The 21,710-nt window shown below is 39.1% G+C and overlaps 1 long non-coding RNA gene across 1 annotated transcript; it reads left to right on the top strand.

Annotated features, from left to right (window-relative positions):
• Positions 1-542: 542 nt before the first annotated feature.
• On the top strand, positions 543-20,728 carry LOC116864053. The gene is made up of 3 exons (XR_004381928.1): positions 543-556; positions 10,105-10,113; positions 20,648-20,728. It is a non-coding gene; the product is annotated as an uncharacterized LOC116864053 (long non-coding RNA).
• The last annotated feature ends 982 nt before the right edge of the window (positions 20,729-21,710 follow it).

Below are 21,710 nucleotides of genomic sequence, written 5' to 3'. Positions count from 1 at the left end.
ACCCTAATCCACTAAGACTGTGTCCTTATAAAAAGGGGTAATTGGGGCACAAAGACAGACATATACAAAAAGAAGATGCGTAAATACACAGGGAGAAGATCATCTACAATTCAAGGAATACCTGAGCTACTGGAAGCCAGGAGAAAAGACTAGAACAGATCTTCCCTTACAGCCCTTAGACGGAAACAACCCTGCCAAAACCTTGATCTTGTATTTCTTTTTTTTTTTTAAAGATTTTATTTATTTATTTAACAGAGAGAGAAAGAACACAAGCAAGGGGAGTGGGAGAGGGAGTTCCCTGGCTGAGCAGGGAACCTGATGTGGGACTCGATCCCAGGACCCTGAGATCATGACCTGAGCCGAAGGCAGACCCTTAATGACTGAGCCACCCAGGCACCCCTGATCTCGTATGTCTAACCTCTAGAAATGTGATACAATATAAACTTATGTTGTTTAAGCCATCCAGTTGGGACTTTGGTAGGGCAACTCTAGGAAACTAACACAATAAATCAGAACTAATTAAAATAGATTAAGAGATTAATTAAGAAAAATACCTGTGTAGAAAAAGGTGGCTGGGAGAGCCATCAGAGTGCATGCAGTTCTGTCCCATATGAACCAGGGAAGGAAGGAACGAAGGAACGAAGGAATGAACCAATGTTGTTTGAATGGAAGAGTCTTAAACTGCATTTCAAGTCCAAGAAAGTTAGGCAAAGCTGATAAGGAGTCCTTGAACAAAATTTGCCCATCAGAGAAGTCCCATGTCTCCCAGGAATGGGCCTGTCTTATTGTCTTTGCCATGCCCAGTCATCAGCTGGGAGCAGTCTAAGGGAAGTATGGCATTAGCACCAGAACAGTGATATGTTTCAAAGCATGGCAACTGGGACAGTCAGAGATCTGAGCAACATGTTTTACTGCCTCCACACTCTAGCACTGCAGTTGTCATGGAGATCTTGCTTGAAGTTAAGCTGGAGAGATTTGGGAATCCTGCTAAGAACCAGTTCCATAGTTTAAAGAGCTTGCCACTCCAGTGGGAAGACTAAACCTGCATGGTAGTTCTGCACTGCTGTTTACCAGCTCTGAGGCTTCAGGAAGCTAATTAACCTCTTTGGACCTTAGTCTCCTCTTCTATAAAATGAAGAATAATAGTAACAGTTAACTCAAATGGTCACTGTGAGTTTTAAATTAGATAATATAAGTGCTCATCATAGTTTCCGACACACTATTAACAACCAATAAAATGCAATGCATGGTTATTAACTGTTGTAGTTGTAAATACGATCAATGCAGAAAACATTCTTTGAGGTTTAATTTGCATGTTTGTTTTGACTGCCCCACATGGCTTAGCCTTTAAAAAAAAATAATGAAATTAGTCTTTTATGTAGAGAAACCAACTATTGATCAATTCCTCACCATCATCCCACATCCGGATGAATAGCAAATTCTAGAGAAAGTCAATTAATGGGTCTCATTCCCCTGCCACCAGACAGCATGATGATGTATCCTAAATGGGTCCAGTTGTAGTCATCCTCTCTATCTACATTCCCAGAGAAGAGACTCTCTTTCTCTAAGGATTGAAAACTGGGATATGAAGTCCTAAATATCTCTGTATAAGCTAGGTTCTAGGTGCCCCCCCCACATCAACTTGTGCCACTCTGTCCCTTGTTTACTACCCTAGCCACACAGGTTTTCTTTCAGTTCCTAAGATGTCCTCAATACCTACCCCGATCAAGGCCTTTACCCAGAATTCTTTCTCCTCTTTCCCAAGCCACTTCTGCAGTTGCTCATCTCATCCTTCAAAACTCAGCTTAGATACCCTTTCTTAGAGAAGACCTGTACCTTCCCTGAGGTCTCTAAAGTATTGCTAAGTCAACAAGTCCACACCCAAATCCATGATCATCTCCCAAACCTGGTTCGCTAGCTCTGCAAACCGTTCCACCATTTATAGAGTTATGCAAGCTAGAATCACTATGCATGACTTAAGAATGATGATCATGCCTTGCCTGCAGATGGAATCATTTAAGCGCAGAAGATGCAGAAACCTGGTTCCAGCCGTTACTGGACTTGCTGGAGAAGTGAGTCAGTATACCTGTTTTTTTTTTTTTTTTTAAAGATTTTATTTATTTATTTATTTGACAGAGAGAGAGAAAGAGAGAGAGAGAGAGAGCACAAGCAGGCAGAGGGGCAGGCAGAGGCAGAGAGAGAAGCAGGCTCCCCACTGAGCAAGGAGCCCGATGCGGGGCTCGATCCCAGGACCCTGAGATCATGACCTGAGCCGAAGGCATCGGCTTAACCCACTGAGCCACCCAGGCGCCCCAGTATACCTGTTTTTGTTCTTCAGCTAGTTTGGGCAGGGCTTTTATTACTATAGCAAAAAACAGCTCAAACTAATAAACTTGTCATCATCATCATCAGTATCTTCATCACCATCATTTCTATGTTTGTTGTTACTTGCACCTAATTGGAAAAAGAAGAAAACCTGTATCTTCGGGAGATGTACTTGTGAATTTATTGACAAACAATAGAGTAGACTTGAGGACAAGTCAGAGTTTCATCTAGATAAATGGGTTTAGGAGCTAGAACATCAGAGGTGAGTTTTCTTGTTTGGGTTTCGACTGCCCTTAACCTTCAGAAATGCTCATTTTTCACATCCACCAAAACCATTTCACTAAACTTTGAGTACTCCATTCATCCATCCACCTGGGTGTCACTGGAAGTGATTTAGAAAGATTACAAATCTCTGCACCTTTCTGTTGTCCTTAGAATATAGACAAAATCAAGCCTTAGATCCAAGGGCAGCATGAACTGGGAACACTATTACATTAAGTCTCATTTCTATTGGGGGTTGAATATGGTATAGGGAAGACTGGGTGGAACTCATCACCTGGGCTAAGCCCGTGAGCACATTCAATTATCCCCGCCACAGTGACTAACACAGAGATGGGCATGTAAATTTGACCAATCAGTTTGAGAATCACAGATTATTTGCTGGGAATGCTGAGGCAAAGACTTTCTTTTCTGCTGGGGATATAAGACTATATGTGAAAACCCAGGAACTTATAACAACTATCCTGAGACCCCAAGATAAATCAGCCTTAGGATGGGGTTGAATCTGGGAAAGGAAGAGCAGAAACAGAAAAAATACACAGTCTTCCATCACATTGTTGAGTTACTAGACCAAACCTTACCTGAAGCTAGATACTCCTGGGCTTTTGGTTACTGGATTCAACAAATTTATTTAACAGTTTAAACCTGTGTCATAGGGTTTTCCATAGCTTGCAACTAAAGCCTCCTAAGAGATTTATTTTTATAAGAAAAATCAAATTTTCTATCAGATTCTCAAGTTATCTATGACCCCAAAGAAATATCTTAAAACCCTGGACTAAAGAATTTCTAAGATTTCTTACAACATTAGCATTCTGTAATCTTCTGGTTGATTTTGTTTTAAATTCCAAGCTTAGCTAACAATGCATAAAGCTAGGCAATTCAGAAATATGTTTTCAAATAAAACTGGACTTTCTATTATAAAAACATTCTTATTAGAACAAGTATTTGAAAATATAAGAAAGTACAAAATAACAGAGAGACCGCCACTGTTGATATTTGGGGGATTATTTTTCTATGCATTTTTACTCATAATTTTACGGAAGTTTCAATGTGGTAAAGCTGATACTATATATACACATTTTTTGGTCTCTTTTCCACTTGACATTCTAACATAAGTATTTCTCCAGATTATCAGAAACTTTTTGTAAACATTCTTTTTAATGGCTGCATAACTTTCTACTGGTCAGTGTAATTTCCTTAATGTAAGACAGAATGAGGCTGTTGTTTTTGTGAATTCCTGCCTAAACTTAAAGGAAGGAGCTAGAGGGGTGATAGTGTTCACTGCTATTGCAGACCAAGCTATGGGGCAAGTTGGGGAAAGAGGCGGAATCACACCAGGATGCTCCAGGTAGTTTTTCTTCTCTGAGTATCATTATCACATTTCTCTTGCTGCAGAATATCTTCCTCTGGTCCTGCAGCCACATTGAAGCTTTTGGCCATTATTGGCCTTCAAGTCCTGTAATGAATCACCTGGAGAATTTGATTCTAAATAAATCATGACTGCAACTAGCTTGAGTCAGGTGCTCACCTTTAGTTCATTCGACGACTAGGGTGGAGGGTAAAGTTACAGGTTACAGTGTCACATTGTACCAAATGCCTCCAGGGAATTCACTAGCATGGATTTGGTCCTCATCATACTGATGAGAAGAACAAGCAGTACCCAGCAAGAAAGAAAAACAACAAAAAAAAAATAGGGCTCATACTCATACTTTTGGAAAACAGACCCCCCAACTATTCACCATAACAGGCTGTAAATATAACAACACATTCTCTACATACTTGATCCTCAATTTCTCCATTATTCCTTGTACTAAACACCAGCCTTTGTAGATTTCCCCAACAACTATGAGTTTTCCTGCTGAGCCTCATGCAGTGCTTGGATTTGAAGTTACATTTTTCATATCCATGGCTTTTCTTAATCATTTTATGCCCGATTTCTTCAAGACCAGACTTAGCTGAGACTACACGGGCTTTCTCATTGTTTATAATACAAAACACTTCCATCCTGGATCTGCCCTAATTAAGAGCAAAAAAAAAAAAAAAATCAGCTTATTCTGCATACTGGATTCATTAGGCATTGATGTCTTCTGCCCACCCCAGCTACCCTACAGGTCTAAGGATGGGGAGTTGAAGGTGGAGTAGGCAGTGGGGGAAGCACAGGTGAGAGAAAAAGAGCAAGAATTTAAGTTACTCCTCTGGGCTCCACTGTGTACCTTGTAAACATTCACTGAGAACTCTGAAGTTTACACTCCTTTGAAGGGCACAGTTAATAAGTGCGTATCCCTAAGGAGACATAAAAGGGCTGATGTAGCCTGTTGCTTTTGCTGATATAATCAGTAGCTACATACATCTCCCATTTTTTAACTGTTCACAGTCTGAATGGCAATGATTGAAGAGCTTTTCTTCCTTCAACAGTCCTTCCTCCCCACCCCACCTCCCAGATTCATCAAGACCTGTACCAGGTGCTGTAAGTTTACACAAACAGAAATACAACATAACCCAGATCCTAAAGAAGTTTCCAATGAGCAAAATGCTATAATGAGGTACAAAGTGTAATACCGTGTGGACAAAAAAAGGTGTTAATTCTGATTTTGAGATTAAAAAAAAAATTCATGGAGAAAATGAAATTTACTTGAAGTCCATTGAATGTGGATATGATTGAGATAAGGGGAAAGGGTTATGCAGTGATATTCACATAATAACACAAATAAAAATGGAAGAGATGGTAAAGATCAGTGTAGCTGTTCAGAAACCATTGCATATTCCAGCAAGATTCTAGCACAAGGTGCAAATGGTCCATTTCTAAAGAAAGCTGGAAAGATGGATTAGGGCCAGGCACTGGCAGACCCTAAAAGTTGGACTAGGATGTTTAGGTTTCATCTTGTCTGCAGTGTAAAGCCATAGAAAGTTCTCCAGTTAGGAAGGAAATGGGGCCTTGTTCTCACTGAAGCAGAGTAGCTTTGGAGGCAGTGAAAAGGAAGGACTGAGGGACAAAGTAGAGACTGGAGGTCGAGGGAGCAGTTGAGTAGTTGTGCTATGTTTAGGCAAGAATTCCTAGGACCAACCTTGTGGCAGCACCAAAGAAAAAACTGCCACCAAATTTTTTTACCTACAACACACACTTGAAATAGTTTCCTTGTTCAAGTCCTAGGAAGGAAGGGTTCACATAGGCTGGATTTGTCTGACAAAGAGGAGACAGAACTTAAGAAAAAATAAAAGAGACAGAACTTAAGGAAAAATAAAGGAGAATAAAAGTTATTGAAGCTAGGATGATGCACCACTCTGCTAAGTATGTCTATATACTTCTAATTCAGTTTAACATGAGGGATGTACAAATCTGAACAGTGGAAAGGTAAGAGAGGAAGGAGGGGATCCTGGACGTGAGAAACACTATAAAGAATGGTTCTGAGACCTGATTAACAGTATGTGCTGGAAAAGTTTGGCTGGTCAGATGGATGACTTTAAGCAGGGTTTAAAACCAGTGGAGACAGTGGAATCAAAGAATGAGATTCCTGAATACTATCTAGGAAAATTTGGGGGTGGGCAAAATGCAGTGATGATCCATTATGGTTTTTTATGCAGGCAAGTGCATGGTTGGGGATGTATCATGAGTCAAGAGGTGTTAGAGTATCTGTAATCCATGGTATTCAGGGTAATGTCAACCTCTCCATGGTTATTTCTTTCATCCACCAACCAAGAACTTCCTTACTGTGTCGTAGATTGAAAGGAGGAATATTTGCCACCAAGATGACTTACCAAAACTTGGAACTGCAAGCTACAAACTAACCTAGTATGACAGTCCCTTGCAATACTTGTCCCCTCCCTATTTTCAGCTGCACAACTGGGAAGACAGTGTTGGATGCAGGGGAAGACACCAGGCTTTTTTTGTAGAGATCCTGGTCTTTTTCGTTGGGTGATTCTCCATGTATAAATAAGGATTAATTATCTTCTCAGTCTCTGTAAAAGAGTTCTTGAGAGGATCTCATGCTGGAAGGTTGTGCAAATGCCTTGAAAGAAAAATGGGCAAAGTAAATTGGACATAGTCAAAATAACATTAGATTCAAAATTTCAGTCTAAGTACATGATAGTAACTGCAACAGAAAAAAGAATGGCAAAAAAAACCAAACAACAAAACCCACCTCACAATTCATTTCTTGTATGCATAACATGTGTTAGGTATATGCTAGAGGTTTTACATGTGTAATCTTATTTAACCCTCCAAAGAATTCTATGAGATTTTTATCCCACTTTTTCAAATAAGAACACTGAGATTCAGAGAAGCTAAGGGCCAAATCCAAGATCACACAGCTAGGAACCGAGTGGAATTTGAACACCATCTGATTGGACTAGAGCTCAGTCATGCAACCTCTGTATTACACTGCCTCTGAGGTTACCCCAAGCCCCACAGGATATGTTAGAGCTGAGAGCAGGACTGGACTGAAAAGAACAACTTAGTATTGGATAGCTTGTTAGATCTGTTCTATATGGACATAGTTGGAATCCAAATCCCACTGAAGGCACAGGTCCAGCCCAGTGCCAAGTTTCAGGACACAAGGAGAAATGTAGAGTAGAATGTGACATCAAAAACAAGATAAATGAGGCATGGGATGAATACAGTACAAGTACAATGCTATACACATAGCAAAAGAGTAGAAAATTTTCATTTGTGGTGTGAATGGAAGGATGGGTGGTTGGATGGGTAGATTAATAGGTGAATATGTTTATATATTTACTAGTGTGAAGGCCTCTCATTTTGCAGTAAATTCTCTTCTACTAACTTGTGTTGTTTTAGAACTCATGTTTTTATAGTATTACTTATAAAAAGTTGAGAAAAGACTTTCAGGGAAGAGACTCCCATAATTACTAGAACAAAGCATTGTAGAGATTCAGAATGAGAGACTGCCTTGAAGCCAGCCCCCTACATGCCTCAATTCTAGGTGTAGCTGATCTAAAACTCCCCAGTTAGCTATTATACTAACTATTCTATCTGTAAAGGCTGCTATGGAAAAGACTAGTCTCATAGCCTTCCAGAACAACATGTCCAGGGAAAATGGTAATAACTAGTTATTTACACGGCTCTGTCACAAAGCAATAAATGTCATCAATGAATGTATTTCTGGTGTTGCTATATATTCTGTATGTTCTGTATTCTGAGTAAAACTTTCTACCTAGTATTCCTTTTATTTGTGGAAAGGGAATGGTAGGTATAGCATGGTATAGCATGATTCACTAAGTGACTATATGATCCTAGGAAGTTCACCATCTCTCCAAGATTCAGTTTTCTGAATAAGAACAATAATAGTGCTTATCTCTAGGGTTATTCGGAAGATAAAGTGAAATGATACATGTTAAGCACTTAGCTTGGTGCCAGGAATATGATCACATTCCATAAATGTTAACTGCTTTATAATTATTGCTGTTATCATTAGTGATCTATTTACAATGGAGAACCTCCATGACCCATCCTCCAGCAGCAGAGGCAAAGAAGTAACATGTCCTGTTTTATAATCATTAAGATGGTTCTCTTCAAAAATAAAAAGAAACGAGGAAACAGTATTTTTAGTTCCATCACTACTTCATCTGAAATAAAATATTTATCAGGTATGTTATACCTGATAAATGAAATATTTAAAATGAGAAGAAAATTTACCCCTCCACACAACTATAAATGCAGGTGGGGTATTCACAGTGTCAGCATGTTACAGTCCTCCCAATGTACCTAGTGGAATGGCCTTCAGATAAATTGCCAGACACAGGTGGCCCAGAGGCAAGAGTGAGAAGATTGTTGGGAGCAGATTAGAGTTCTGCCCCTCTAGTGGCCCATGGTTCCTCACCAGACAATACAATTGATTCTGGCATTATAATAACATATCCTACTATTAGTGCAATACACATGACCTTTCATAGTTTCTAATGCATTTTCCTTTTGGCTCAAAGTTATAATTCTTAGGTAGAAGAATGATGTCTCATTTCATGACCAGTTCCTTTTGAATCTCGGGGTCTCTTAGAACTTAAGGCTGAGTAACTGATCTGGCAGTGAGACTGCTTACAGGCTGGGGATAAGGTCCAAAGTGACAGAGCTAAGACGGTAATAGAGTCAGGGTTCTGGACAAGGATTTATGAGACTGCCGAATCATGGATCAGGAAGTGAGGGTGTAGGAACGGAGATTCTTGGCAGAGTACGAACTACAGCATATTTACTCTAGAGAGGTTTCTGGGAATTTCGTTTTTCCAGTTTGGCAAACCAATAGCTTGGAAATCAAAATAAGCCCAAATGAGCTTTGTTTGATGCACATAGTCTTTATGATTAATTTGAAGGAGAAACTAACATTTAAGAAGCGGGAAATTACATATTAAAGCCTATATTTCCAGCCTTGTCATAAAGAATGTGAAGATCCTGATAACCCTGGGTCCAGTGACAATAATCAGTTCAGCTGCCCCTTCAAGGACTCACTAGGGTCCTCAGTCCCTCTGGAGCCTCAGCATCAGCACTGAAGGAGACCTGTTGCTTACCATTGAAACTGTGCTGAAATATTTACTATTAGCATGCTTCTGTCAAAAGTAGAATAAAAGATTAACTGGGAAAGCTCATTTTTTTTTTTCAAAGAAGATGAGAGCTGATTTACATTCAGATGTGAGGGAAATTTCTATTTATTTAACATCCCAACAGAGTAAGTTTTTGTGGAAAGAATATGACTGAGACAGACATCACTTTGAAACAAACCTGGCCTGCTTTAGTCATGATTTCCTATTTGGTCCTTATTGACATTTGAGTTTGTAGCCCTGGGATAATCCAATGCCATTATTGATAGGAGGAGAATTGAGGCATAGAGAAGGCCTAGGATCTCAGGCACACAGACTTCAGAGTGTCCGTGACCACTCTAGCACCAGGACATAAGCCTGTGAAAAAGTAACTCACATAGTAAAGTCACAGGTGTTCAAGTGACCAGTGTGTGTTTAAAAAGCAGACAGTGTTTTCAGGGTCAAGAAATGGACAGAAGACATGAGCAGACAGACATATGAACAAATGCTCAACATACCCTGGCATCAGGGAAATATAAATCAAAACCATAATGAGCTACCACACCTCACACCAGACAGAATGGCTAAAATTGACAATTCAGGAAACAACAGATGTTGGTGAGGATGCGGGCAAAGGGGAACCCTCCTACACTGTTGGTGGGAATGCAAGCTGGTGCAGCCACTCTGGAAAACAGCATGGAGGTTCCTCGAGAAGTTAAAAATAGAACTATCCTATGACCCAGCAATTGCATTAATAGGTATTTATCCAAAGGACACAAACATAGTGATTTAAAGGGAAACAAGCCCCCTAATGTCTATGGCAGCAATGTCTACAACAGCCAAAATATGGAAAAAGCCCAGATGTCCATCAAATGATGAATGGTTAAAGAAGAAGTGGCAAATGTCCAAAAAAACACAACAGAATATTACTCAACCATCAAAAGAATGAAAGCTTGCCATTTGCAACCACATGGATAGACCCAGAGGGTATTGTGCTAAGCAAGATAAATCCATCAGAAAAAGACAAATACCATATGATTTCACTCATATGTGGAATTTAAGAAACAAAAGAGATGAACATAGGAAAAGAGAAGGAAAAATAAAATAAGACAAAAGCAAGGAGGTGAACTGTAAGAGACTCTTAACCCTAGGAAACAAACTGAGGGTTTGATAAAGGGGAGGTGGGGGGTATGGGGTAACTGGGTGACAGGAATTAAGGAGGACATGTGATGTAAAGAGCACTGGATGCTGGATGCAACTACTGAATCACTGAATGTTACCTCTGAAGCTAATAATAATGTATATGTTAATTAAATTGAATTTAAATTAAAAAAAAGTTTTAAAAGCAGACAGAGGATGAAGCAGTTGGGAAGAAAGGACATAGGAGCAGGGGTTGATTTAAATTCTGAAGGAATGTGTATTGGACAATTCATGTGCAACATTGCAGATCCTCTTGGTGGCAACCAGTTCTACGCAGGCTTCAATCCACTTGTGCAGGTCCAGCTCTGGTACTTGGTGTTCACACACGTATAACACAGGAGTATAGGTGAAATGATACTCCTTGGGATAGCTCTTGACCAAAGGGGACTGGAGCTGGTTATAAATGTGTTCCCTCTTTATTCCCTCCAAGTGTGCACTTCTAAGACAACTTCACATGGCTTCTCAAAATGTCCTGCAACAGGTGGCCTGTGGTGAACTAAAAGGAGGAATGAACAAAAAAAAATATAGTATAGGGAATAAAATGAAGTATCAGTATATTTTATGAAAAAAAAAATGTCCTGCAATATTGAACAACAGTTTCCTGTAATGGTGGTCAATTTGATGACATATCCTCTTATTTCTCTTCCCCCTCCCCCAGTGTCTCAGTTTGGTCTGCTCTAACAAAAATACTCTGGAGTGATGGCTTAAACAATATTAACATCTCATAGTTCCAGAGGGTGGTAAGTCCAGAGCAGGGTGCTAGCCCATCTGGTTTCTAGTAGAAGCCCGCTTCCTGGTCTGTAGACAGCTGCCTTCTCATTGTGTTAGCACACAGAAGAGAGAGTGTGTGTACAAGCCCACAAGCTCTCTAGTGATGCTCTCTATTGTCTCCTCTTCAAGGGTACTAATCCCATGCATAAAGGCTCTACTCTAAAACCCAATCACCTCCCCAACCCCCTACTTCACAATATCAACACACTGGGGATTAGACTTCAACATATGAATTTTGGGGATACAGACACTCAACACATAGAACCCAATCACCCCAATCACTATTCCTGATAATTAGAAACACATCACCAAATAACTGACTCTCACAGTGGCCTTTGTTTCAGGCTTTACTTTAGGGGAACCTGGGCTAAAATGCAAGTTCATAGCGGTAGATATTATTTCAAGAAGGTGGTATTCAGGCCTTACAATCCAATGCAAGGCTTCTAGGCAAAGGAATACCTGAGAATGATTGATTTTCTCAGTATCGCATCATACAAACCCTTGTGAGCCTTAATTAAAAGATATTAGAAATACCCTAAGAATAACCACTCTCCCATCTTTTTCTTCCACCAGTGTTTCTGTGTTTGTTTGTCCTGGTAGTATATAATCTTACACTTGGGGTTCTTTTCGACAAGGTTCTTCCTTTATTTGCATATATATTTTTTTTTTCTTTTGTTATATACTTTTATCAGTCTTTTTGTTTGTCTGTTTTTGTTTGTATACCTCATAAATCTTACCTTGGGGCCCATTTGGGCTGAACCTTCTCTGTCATCTTCCCTTTCTTTCCTGTCTCTCTCTCTCTCTTTTTTTCTTTTTCTTTTCTTTTTTCTCTCATTTGGGTGGGGAATCCTGATTGCTCAGAAGTGTTCCAGGGTGCACCCAGACTACACCACGGTCGCTACAACCAGCTACATCTGTTCAGTCTTCTCTCACCAAAATGACTAGGAGGAGGAATGCCCAACAGAAGAAAAATACAGAGGATGGACCTTCTGCAACAGAGTTAATGGCTATCAACATAGACAATATGTCGGAAAGAGAATTCAGGCTAACAATTATCCAGGCAATAGCTAGGTTGGAGAAAGCCATGGATGACCAAATGGAATTGATTAGGGCCGAGCTGAAAGCGACCAGACAGGATGTTCACAATGTTAGGGCAGAGCTAAAAGCTACCAGGGCTGAGGTTCACAATGCTCCCAATGAGTTCCAATCTAATCTAAATTCTCTCAAAGCTAGGGTAACTGAGACAGAAGATAGAATTAGTGATCTGGAGGACAAACAGATAGAGAGAAAGGATCAAGAGGAAGCCTGGAACAAACAGCTTAGAAACCATGAAAACAGAATCAGGGAAATAAATGATGCCATGAAACATTCCAACATCAGAATTCTTGGAATTCCTGAATGGGGGCAGAAAGAAAGAAATCTAGAAGATATACTGGAACAAGTTCTTCATGAAAATTTTCCCAATCTCGCGAATGGAACCAGCATTCATGTACTCGAGGCCGAATGGTCTCCACCCAAGATTATAGATTCCATAAAAACATCAAGACACCTGATAGTCAAATTGAGGAATCATAATTGTAGGTACAATCTCTTGAAAGCCGCTAGGACAAAGAGGCTCCTTACTTACAGCAGAAAACCCATCAGAATAAAGTCAGACCTGTCCACAGAGACCTGGCAAGCCAGAAAGTGCTGGCAAGATATATTCAGGGCACTAAATGAGAAGAACATGCAGCCAAGAATACTTTATCCAGCAAGACTGACATTCAAAATGGATAGAGAGATAAAGAGTTTCCAAGACCAGCAAGGCTTAAAAGACTATGCAACCACCAAGCCAACACTGCAGGAAATATTAAGGGGGGGGGTTCTATAAAAGAGGAAAAATCCTAAGAATAGCATTGAACAGAAATATAGAGACAATCTACAGAAAGAAAGACTTCAAAGGTAACACGATGTCAATAAAAACGTATCTATCAATAATCACTCTCAATGTGAATGGCCTAAATGCACCCATAAAATGGCACAGGGATGCAGATTGGATAAAACGACAGGACCCATCCATATGCTGTCTACAAGAGACCCATTTTGAACCTAAAGATACACCCAGACTGAAAGTGAAGGGATGGAGAAGCATCTTTCATGCCAATGGGCCTCAAAAGAAGGCTGGGGTAGCGATTCTCATATCAGATGAATTAGATTTTAAACTAAAGACTGTAGTCAGAGATACAGAAGGACACTACATAATTCTTAAAGGGACTATCCACAAGATGATCTAACAATTGTAAATATCTATGCCCCCAATATGGGAACAGCCAATCACATAAGAAAACTGTTAATCAAGATAAAGAGTCATATTGATATAAATACATTAATAGTAGGAGATCTTAACACACCTCTCTCAGAAATAGACAGATCATCGAAGCAGAAAATCAATAAAGAAACAAGAGCATTGAATGACACATTGGACCAGATGGACCTCATAGATATATACAGAACGTTCCACCCTAAAACAACAGAATACTCATTCTTCTCAAGTGCACATGGAACCTTCTCAAGAATAGACCACATACTGGGTCACAAATCAGGACTCAACCGATACCAAAAGACTGAGATTATTCCCTGCATATTCTCATCACAATGCTTTGAAACTGGAGCTCAGTCACAAGGAAAAGTTCAGAAGGAACTCAAACACCTGGAAGCTAAAGACCACCTTGCTTAAGAATGCTTGGATCAACCAGGAGATCAAAGAAGAACTGAAACAATTCATGGAAACCAATGAGAATGAAGACACTTCGGTCCAAAACCTATGGGATACAGCAAAGGCAGTCCTAAGGGGGAAATACATAGCCATCCAAGCCTCCCTCAAAAAAAATTGAAAAATCCAGAACACAGCAGCTGTCTCTACACCTTAAAGAACTGGAGAATCAACAACAAATCAAACCAACTCCACACATAAGAAGGGAAATCATCAAGATTAGAGCTGAGATCAATGAGGTAGAAACCAGAGATACAGTAGAACGTATCAATGAAACTAGAAGCTGGTTTTTTGAAAGAATCAATAAGATCGATAAACCATTGGCCACACTAATCCAAAAGAAAAGAGAGAAAGCCCAAATTCATAAAATTATGAATGAAGAGGGAGAGATCACAACTAACACCAAGGAAGTAGATACAATCATCAGAAGTTATTATCAACAGTTATATGCCAATAAGCTAAGCAACCTAGATGAAATGGATGCATTCCTGGAAAACTATAAACTCCCAAAATTGAACCAGGAAGAAATTGACAACCTAAATAGACCAATATCTAGTAACAAGATTGAAGAAGTGATCAGAAACATCCCAAAAAACAAGAGCTCAGGACCTGATGGATTCCCTGGGGAATTCTACCAAACTTTCAAAGAAGAAATAACACCTATTCTCCTGAAGCTGTTTCAGAAAATTGAAACAGAAGGAAAACTTCCAGACTCTTTCTATGAAGCCAGCATTACCCTGATCCCCAAACCAGGCAAAGACCCTACCAGAAAGGATAATTTCAGACCAATATCACTGATGAATATGGATGCTAAGATTCTCAACAAGATCCTAGCAAACAGGATCCAACAGCACATTAAAAAGATTATCCACCATGACCAGGTGGGATTCATCCCTGGGCTACAAGGATGGTTCAACATTCGCAAATCAATCAGTGTGATAGAAGAAATCAATAAGAAAAGAGAGAAGAACCACAGGGTCCTCTCAATTGATGCAGAAAAGGCATTTGACAAAATCCAGCATCCGTTCCTGATTAAAATGCTTTAAAGTATAGGGATAGAGGGAACATTCTTGAACTTCATCAAATCTATCTAGGAAAAACCCACAGCAAATATCATCCTCAATGGGAAAATGCTTGCAGCCTTCCCGTTGAGATCAAGAACATGACAAGGATGCCCACTCTCACCACTCTTGTTCAACATAGTATTAGAAGTCCTAGCAACAGCAATCAGACAACAAAGAGAAATAAAAGGTATCCAAATTGGCAGTGAAGAAGTCAAACTCTCTCTCTTCACAGATGACATGATTCTTTATATGGAAAACCCAAAAGACTCCACCCCCAAACTACTAGAACTCATACAGCAATTCAGTAATGCTGCAGGATACAAAGTCAATGTCTAGAAATCAGTGGCTTTCTTATACACTAACAATGAAAATACAGAAAGAGAAATTAGAGAATCAATTCCATTTACTATAGCACCAAGAACCATAAGATACCTGGGAATAAACCTAACCAAAGAGGTAAAGGATCTGTACTCAAGGAACTACAGAACACTCATGAAAGAAATTGAAGAAGATGCAAAAAGATGGAAGACCATTCCATGCTTTTGGATCAGAAGAATAAACGTTGTTAAAATGTCTATACTGCCTAGAGCAATCTATACTTTTAATGCCATTCCAATCAAAATTCCACTGGTATTCTTCAAAGAGCTGGAGCAAATAATCCAAAAATTTGTATGGAACCAGAAGAGACCCCGAATCACTAAGGAAATGTTGAAAAACAAAAATAAAACTGGGGGCATCACGTTACCTGATTTCAAGCTTTACTACAAAGCTGTGATCACCAAGACAGCATGGTACTGGCATAAAAACAGACACATAGACCAGTGGAACAGAGTAGAGAGCCCAGATATGGACCCTCAACTCTATGGTCAGTTAATCTTTGACAAAACAGGAAAAAATATACAGTGGAAAAAAGACAGTCTCTTCAATAAATGGTGCAGGGGAAACTGGGCAGCTATATGTAGAAGAATGAAACTCGACCACTCTCTTATACCGTACACAAAGATAAACTCAAAATGGATAAAAGACCTCAACGTGAGACAGGAATCCATCAGAATCCAAGAGGAGAACATAGGCAGTAATCTCTTCGATATCAGCCACAGCAACTTCTTTCAAGATATGTCTCCAAAGGCAAAGGAAACAAAAGCCAAAATAAACTTTTGGGACTTCATCAAAATCAAAAGCTTCTGCACAGCAAAGGAAACAGTCAAGAAAACAAAGAGGCAACCCACGGAATGGGAGAAGATATTTGCAAATGAGAGTATAGACAAAAGATTGATATCCAGGATCTATAAAGAACTCCTCAAACTCAACACACACAAAACAGATAATCATATCAAAAAAATGGGCAGAAGATATGAACAGACACTTCTCCAATGAAGACATACAAATGGCTATCAGACACATGAAAAAATGTTCATCATCACTAGCCATCAGGGAGATTCAAATTAAAACCACATTGAGATATCACCTTACACCAGTTAGAATGGCCAAAATTAGCAAGACAGGAAACAACATGTGTTGGAGGGGATGTGGAGAAAGGGGAACCCTCTTACACTGTTGGTGGGAATGCAAGTTGGTGCAGCCTCTTTGGAGAACAGTGTGGAGATTTCTCAAGAAATTAAAAATAGAGCTTCCCTATGACCCTGCAATTGCACTACTGGGTATTTACCCCAAAGATACAGATGTAGTGAAAAGAGCCATCTGTACCCCAGTGTTTATAGCAGCAATGGCCACGGTCGCCAAACTGTGGAAAGAACCGAGATGCCCTTCAACGGACGAATGGATAAGGAAGATGTGGTCCATATACACTATGGAGTATTATGCCTCCATCAGAAAGGATGAATACCCAACTTTTGTAGCAACATGGATGGGACTGGAAGCGATTATGCTGAGTGAAATAAGTCAAGCAGAGAGAGTCAATTATCATATGGTTTCACTTATTTGTGGAGCATAAAAAATAGCATGGAGGACATGGGGAGTTAGGAGAAGGGAGTTGGGGGAAATTGGAACGTGAGGTGAACAATGAGAGACTATGGACTCTGAAAAACAATCTTAAGGGTTTGAAGAGGTGGGGGGGTGGGAGGTTGGGGGAACCAGGTGGTGGGTATTAGAGAGGGCACAGATTGCACGGAGCACTGGCTGTGGTACAAAAACAATGAATACTGTTATGTTGAAAATAAATTTAAAAAAAATGATTAAAAAAAAATGCCCTAAGAACGCCCTACTTAGCGGCTCATTGCCAAGAGTAGTTGAAACAGAGTTGTAAGCTTGAACAGCTTAGGAATGACATTTGTTTTGTTTTTGCTGTGTTTCAGCTTTCAAAACAAAGTACTTAAGAATTTTTCAATTGAATTAAACAGCCAAATTTTTAGTACGCTGTCTAGGTGTGTCCAAAAACTCAATGTCATTATTTGAGAAAATGTTTTATATTTTCAATTGGTTCAGATTTTATTACCTGGTTTCACCTTTCTTAGTAATTTTAATCAGTGAAGTCTAGACTTAATTCTTTCAGGACTCCCAAGGTAAGATTTCAGATTATTTCTGAAGGCATTTGGGCAGGAAAACGTGTGTGTGTGTGTGTGTGTGTGTGTGTGTGTGTGTGTGTACGCATGCACGTGTGCGTGCAGGCGCTATTTGGCATTAGACAAAGATAGTTCTGGTCGAGCACTGATTCCCTGGATGACCTTAGTCAAGTACCTTTACCTCTACCTCTGATGCCTCAGTTCCCTCATGTGTAAAATGAGGAACTCCACCATACTGTTGGGAGGAAATCCACACATTCTGAAGTTCAACCCAAGGGTGTGAATCTCTTTTTTGACATCCCAGAAAACTAAACATCCCATTTCATCATGATATCCCCAATGACCTCCACTACATGCTTCCTCAAATAGTCCTTTCCAAGTTTTAGAGAGTGCTAACCTGTTTCTAACATCAGAGAAGTGCTAGTTTTCTTCATGAATGGAGAAAAGATAGTTATTTGTTTGTGTGTGCACTTGCTTGGTTGTTTACATATCTGGTTTATAGCAGATTTTCTCCAAGGATAATTCAATATGGCAAGAGGATTTCACAAGCGCAAGAGACAGGAGTTCACCAACAATGACAATGATTTTTTCTTGCTGTCCCTTGTTTCAATTTCATTTTACTTAGCTCCGAAATTTCCCTAAAAAGCTCTCACATTTTGTAGCTTTAATTAATTCCCCTGGAAGACTCAGAAATGTTTTTCTCACAACACAACATGACTCCTGAGAACACTGGAAATGGCATAACTTCACTGGTGGTAGACACACACCCTAAAAATTCACCTCTGGCCCCACATGAGCCTGACTCTACCTACTCCTCTGGTCTTTAACCTACCATTTCATGTCCGGCATCAGTATGGTTGAGACTGAATATCAGTTATTTTAATCTCATGGATTTGGCTTCAGGAAAATGCTTCCAAGACTCTTCTCAAAAGCAGGTGCACTGCAGAGAGCTCTGACCTGGCCCTCTCCTTGATTCCTGCTTGGGAAGATCAGGAGTCAGTCACTGACTACCACTGGCATTTATCGGCCCTCTTGGTGTGGATGCCATCTGATTAAGCATCTGTAGGTGTCAGGGCCTAGATGACATCCAGATCTTTCCTTCTGGCTGGACTTCATTGGCCAAATGTGGCCTTTCAGCACACATCTGTCCTCCAGGCTGGTCACACACTGGGTACTAGCATTTTGGCAGACAATAAAAACATCCCCATTACAGCTGTCTCTGTGTGGTTCTGTACATCCAAACTCTTAATTAGCTGACTTGCCTTAGGCTCATTATTCAGACTCTTGCCCCAGAGCCCCACAGTGTAGATTTTCCCATAGACGTTTTACACATCTTTCATTAGATTTATTCCTAAGTACTTGATATTTTACTTACTCCTACTTATTCCTATACTTTTTCCTGTCATTTCCTTAATTTCCTGTCATTTCCTTAATTTCATTTTGTTTTTGATATATGGAACTACGGTTGAATTTCTATAGTAAAACTCTGATAAAACGCTCTGCAGTGATGCAAATTTGGGTATAAAGCAATTGGTATTTGAGTCCTCCATCTGGCCTCCATTCTCACAGGTATACGGGCTAAAGTCTTTTTCTTGTGGGAGCAAGAGGGACAATTAGAAAGTGGCTGGTTATGCTTTATCGCCATGTGGGACTGCCTTTGGTCAACACATAGTCAACTGGGTAGAGTTTAACTGTCATCATTTTTGTTTTGTATTTGGTGTGTCAATACAAAGAACCTGAAAATATTTTACTTTACATTAACCTCACCGAGAAGGAACCTGTTCATGTTACTCTTTGAATTTTTGGACCCCACTTACAACATTATGGTGTGGTGTTGTATATTGATTTCATTTCCAGCCATCTTGTCAAATTTGTTTATTCTAATTCACTACAAATTCATTTAAATTTTCTATATCAACTACAAATAAAGAAATTTTGTTTCGTCTTTACACCTCTTTTCATCCTTACTTTACTGTATTTTTTTTCTTCTTTAGAGTCACTTATTTACAACAAATTTTCAGTAGGCTAAGGTCTGTTTTCATTAAAAACAGGAGTCTATCTTTTCTTGAGAAAGCATGTTCTGTTTTCAAATGAGCAAATGATATTAGGTACCCATGAAAGAAAATTATATAATTAGTGTGGATTAATTGATGGCTTAAGAAATAAAATTATTTTCCTTAGCTGAATACATGTAGTTTAGTGTGTTTTGAGTATCTTAACTGATGGAACAAAAAAGGGGGAAATGCAATACAACTGAAGAATGCAATAGACAGCAAAATCCAAGGGAAGTTGAAGGAAGAAAATAGAAGCTAATGAAATTGAAAACACATGGGCCTTAGTGAAAATCAATAAAGACAAAATTTGCTCTTTTGAAACAGAAATATAACCTCTGGTAAAACTGCTCAAGAAAAGGGAGGGGACGCAAATAACCAATATCAGGGATTTTTTTAAAAAAGACATCATTACAGAGTCTTCAGATATTTTTAAAAGACAACAAGAAGGTATTAAAGCAATTTTATGCCAAAAATGTAAAAATTTAGAATAAATGAACAAATTCTTAAGGAAAGACAAACTAAACTGACACATGAAGATATAAGAAAATCTGAAAACCCTATAACAGGTTTTTCAAAACCTCCCCTCAAAGAAACCTCCAGACCCTGATGGCTTCAATAGTAAATACTATTCATGTTCAATAAGAAATAATTCTATCTCCTTCTCTGCTAATTTGAATGCCTTTTCTTTTTGTTGTCTGATTGCTGAGGCTAGGACTTCTAGTACTATGTTGAACAACACTGGTGAAAGTGGGCATCCCTGTCGTGTTCCTGACCTTATGAGAAAAGGTCTCAGTTTTTTCCCATTGAGAATGATATTCATTGTGGGCTTTTCATAGGTGGTTTTTATGATATTGAGGCATGTTCCCTCTTTCCCTACACAGAGAGAGTTTTAATTAAGAAAGGATGCTGTGGGGGCGTCTGTGTGGCTCAGTGGGTTAAGCCTCTGCCTTTGTCTCTGGTCATGATCTCAGGGAGCTGGGATGGAGCCCTGCATCCGGCTCTCTGCTCAGCAGGGAGCCTGCTTACTCGCCACTCCCCAGCCTGCATCTCTGCCTACTTGTGATCTCTCTCTCTGTCAAATAAATAAATATTTTTAAAATTTAAAAAAAAAAAAAAGAAAGGATGCTGTGCTTTGTCAAATACTTTTTCTGCATCGAGAACTAAGTTCAAATGGTCAAGATTCAGTTGTTTTATCAAATGCACCAGTGCTGAGATTTGCCAGCTATCTAATGCCAAAAATTAGATGGTTATCACCCAAATACTACTAATTTATCTATTACTATATGCAATTACAAAATCACCACAGTAATCTTGAAAAAGCTTTTTTTCATCCTGTTCATTACTTCCAACTATCATTCAATATTCCATTTTTGGAATGACACGTGGAAAAACCTCCAAAATAACTTCAAACTAAAAACAAAGCTTACCCTACACTCCAGTCCAAATTTGAGTCATCTGACCATCACACCTCTTCAAACTGGGCTTAACTGAGAGGATCATTTGGTTCTTGTCCTTTCTTTCATTGATGTGATGTATTATTTTTCTTTACAGACAATTCAAGAAACATATTTACTACCATTTTAACTTAAATACATTTATTTTATAATTCTATATTTTTTAATTTCACAAGATATTAGTCTTATTTTTGTAAAATGCGTTTATATTTTCCTTCCTTATTGCTTAGTTCTACCTGCATCTCAAGCTCTTCTTTACAAACCACTTTCCTTTGATTGAAATTTCCCCCATAGGAATTCTTTTAGTGAGGATGTGATGGTAGCAAATGTATTCCATTCTCGAATGTTTGAATAATTTTCTTATATTACTTCCATTCTCGAAAGATATTTTCTTTTAAGATAGAATTCCAGACGAGTGATTTTTTTTTTATCACATTGAACATATTATTCCACTGGCTTCTATCTTCTTTTTTGTTGTTGAAAATGTGGCTTCCATTCTAGCACAGGGTAAGCAAACTATATCTCATGGTCAGATCCAGTTCACAACCTGGTTTCATAAATAAAGTTTTACTGAAATACAACCATGCCCATTCATTTATCTATGACCTATGGCTGCCATCACACTGCAATACCAGGTTTGAATAGTTTTGACAAAGAACATGTGGCCCTCAAAGCTCAAAACAACTACTTTTGGCCCTTTTTAGAAAAAGTTTGCTGACCATTAATCAAGCAGGAATTTCCTTTGAAGGTAATTAATATTTTTCTGC

Source organism: Lontra canadensis, unplaced genomic scaffold (genome assembly GCF_010015895.1).
Source record: "Lontra canadensis isolate GAN:19392208 unplaced genomic scaffold, GSC_riverotter_1.0 scaffold5, whole genome shotgun sequence".
Classification (NCBI taxonomy): domain Eukaryota; kingdom Metazoa; phylum Chordata; class Mammalia; order Carnivora; family Mustelidae; genus Lontra; species Lontra canadensis.
The sequence above is the reverse complement of the archived record's forward strand: the minus strand, read 5'-3'. Positions and strand labels throughout refer to the sequence as shown.